The sequence below is a fragment of the Rhinopithecus bieti genome, unplaced genomic scaffold (assembly GCF_001698545.2).
Source record: "Rhinopithecus bieti isolate Rb0 unplaced genomic scaffold, ASM169854v2 scaffold_31527, whole genome shotgun sequence".
Taxonomy (NCBI): domain Eukaryota; kingdom Metazoa; phylum Chordata; class Mammalia; order Primates; family Cercopithecidae; genus Rhinopithecus; species Rhinopithecus bieti.
The window spans coordinates 586570-589978 of NW_016813959.1; positions in this window are offsets into that span (position 1 = coordinate 586570).

Sequence of the window (3409 nt, forward strand, 5' to 3'; positions counted from 1 at the left end):
TGGTTTGCTGCTTTTTGTTCAGCTATGCCCTGCCCACAGAGGTGGAGTCTATAGAGATAGTAGGCCTTGCTGAGCTGTGGTTGGCTCTGCCCAGTTCAAGCTTCTCAGCCACTTTGTTTACCTACTTAAGCCTCAGCAATGGCAGAAACACCCCTCCTCCAGCCAGGCTGCCACCTTGCAGTTCGATCTCAGACTGCTGTGCTAGCAGTGAGCAAGGCTCCATGGGTGTGGGGAATCTCCTTGATTGCAGGTTGCTAAGACCTTGGGAAAAGAGCAATATTTGGGTGAGAGTGTCCCATTTTTCCAGGTACAGTCTGTCATGACTTCCCTTGGCTAGGAAAGGGAAATCCCCCAACCCCTTGCACTTCCCAGGTGAGGCAATGCCCCACCCTGCTTCGGCTCACCCTGCATGGGCTGTACCCACTGTCCAACCAGTCCCAATGAGATGAACCGGGTACCTCAGTTGGAAATGCAGAAATCACCTGTCTTCTGCATTGATCATGCTGGGAGCTGCAGACCGGAGGTGTTCCTATTCGGCCATCTTGGAACCCACTAGACTTCTACTTTCAAATAATACTTTTCTTACTGTCTGAACCTTTTATTTTGGACACAGAGTCTCACTCTTTCACGCAGACTGGAGACTGTCTGAACTTTTTATTTATGATAAGTCTATTATTTTATTTATTTTTTATTTGGCTAAATTTTTTTTTTTTTTTGAGAGAGAGTCTCTTGCTCTGTCACCCAAGCTCAGTGCAGTGGCACAATTGTGGCTCACTGCAGCCTGGAACACCTAGACTCAATCAATCCTTCTTCTGCCTCCCTAGTAGCTAGGAATATAGGAATGAGCCACCCCATCATGCTCAGCAAATTTTTTTGTTTTTGTTTGAGACAGAGTCTTGCTCTGCCACCCAGGATGGAGTGCAGTGGCATGATCTTGCCTCACTGCAACCTCCACCTCTTGGGTTTAAGTGATTCTCCTGCCTCAGCCTCCTGAGTGGCTGGGATTACAGGCACATGCCACCACACCCAGCTAATGCCCGGTTGAGCTAATTTTTAAATTTTTTGTAGAGAGGGGAGTCTCTGTTTATTTCCCAGGCTGGTCTGGAACTCCTGGCCTCAAGTAATCCTCCCACTTTGGCCTTCCAATGTGCTGTGATTACATATGTGAGAAGTTGAGGCTGGCCGGCTAAGATCATAACATCTTTTTGTTTTTTTTGAGATAGGGTCTCACTCTGTCACCATGCTGGACAGGCTGGAGTGCTGTGGTGTGGATATGGCTCACTGATGTCTCGATCTATTTTTTGTTTTTTTTCCTGTAGTATGTGTAACCAACCTATGTCACTGCTAAAGCATTCTGTGAGAGACCTGTTTAGGCCTCCTAGGCCCTCAGCTGTCTTAATTTTGAAGATCCTACCAATCATTTTCAAATGCACTCACCCACATAAAATATATATACATACACACACATAGCATACAAATATATTTATTTATTTGAAATAATGTAACATTCTTTTCTATTAAAAATACTTGGCTATTAGTAACTTATTTAATTTACCAGCAATGATTTCTGAATAATTGTTCTTCCCTTTTAGGATATCTTGGAAGTAGGAAAATGTAACTTCTTTTTCTGAAATATAATGACATTTTTATAAATGCTAAATCTATGACTAAGTAAGCTGACATAATGTATTTCATAGACATTTTATTAAATCTTTACTAATTTCTGTCTTATAGTTTACCTTTCAAATTTTGGAGCCACCAAAATGAATAACTTTCAGGTTCTAACATTTTCATAAATTCTTGTAATCTGGTAGACATGTTTGATTCGCTTAGAAATGATTGTAGCAGGCTGGGTGTGGTCGCACATGTGTGTGATCTCAGCACTTTGAGAGGCTGAGGCTGGAGGATCACTTGAGCCCAAGAGTTCCAGATCAGCCTAGGCAACATAATGAGACTTCCTCTCAAAAAAAAAGGCCAGGCAAGGTCAACATCATGAAACCCTGTCTCTACTAAAAATACAAAAAATTAGCGGGGTGTGGTGGTAGATGCCTGTAATCCCAGCTACTTAGAGGCTGCAGCAGGAGAATTGCTTGAGCCTGGGAGGCGGAGGTTGCAGTGAGCTGAGATCGCACCATTGCACTGCAGCCTGGGAGACAAAAGCCAGACTCTGTCTCAAAAAAAAAAAAAAAGGCCGGGCGCGGTGGCTCAAGCCTGTAATCCCAGCACTTTGGGAGGCCGAGATGGGCAGATCACGAGGTCAGGAGATCGAGACCATCCTGGCTAACACGGTGAAACCCCGTCTCTACTAAAAAATACAAAAAACTAGCCGGGCGAGGTGGCGGGCGCCTGTAGTCTCAGCTACTCGGGAGGCTGAGGCAGGAGAAAAAACTATGTAAATTGAGAATAAACAATTTAAAAAAAAAAAAGAAAAAAGAAATTATAGAGCTCACATTTGCTTATTCATTGCTTCATTTGCTCAACAACTTTTTTTCTTTTTTTGAGACAGAGTCTTGCTCTATGGCCTAGGCTGGAGTGCAGTGGTGCGATCTCTGCTCACTGCAAGCTCCGCCTCCCAGGTTCACACCATTCTGCCTCAGCCTCCCCAGTAACTGGGACTACAGGCACCCGCCACCACACCCTGATAATTTATTTTTGAATTTTTAGTAGAGATGGGTTTTCACAGTGTTAGCCAGGAAGGTCTCAATCTCCTGACCTCGTGATCCACCCGCCTCGGCCTCCCAAAGTGCTGGGATTACAGGTGTGAGCCACTGTGCCCAGGCTCAACAACTATTATGTAGTTGTAACATGCCAGATTTGCCCCTTGAATCTGCCCTCACCAGTTTAAGACCGGAATAAAAAGGACGTGTGTTAATGGAGAGGAAATGAAGAGGTGACTAGTCAAATGTCTTCTGTATACCAGAGTGTCTATGTGGAGTAGAAACATTGGGAAGAGGATAAAATTGAAGGTGTTATTTGAAGAGCTCCTTGAGCACATTCTCTAAAGAAGGCCAACCAGCCACTTGAAAATAAGCTGATTAATTTTTATTTATTTACTTATTTTGAGATGGAGTCTCTCTCTGTCGCCTACGCAGGAGTGCAGTGGCAGGACCTTGGCTCACTGCAAGCTCCGCCTCCTGGGTTCATGCCATTCTCCTGCCTCAGTCTCCTGAGTAGCTGGGAATACAGGCGCCCACCACCATGCCCGGCTAATTTTTTTATATTTTCAGTAGAGACGGGATTTCACCGTGTTAGCCGGGATGGTCTTGATCTCCTGACCTCGTGATCCGCGCCTTGGCCTCCCAATGTGCCTGAGCCACCATGCTGGGCCTAAAGCTGATTAATTTTTTTAACTGTCCACCACCAGCCTCCAAGACCCAGAGACTTCAGATCAAAAGCAAATCTCCACCTT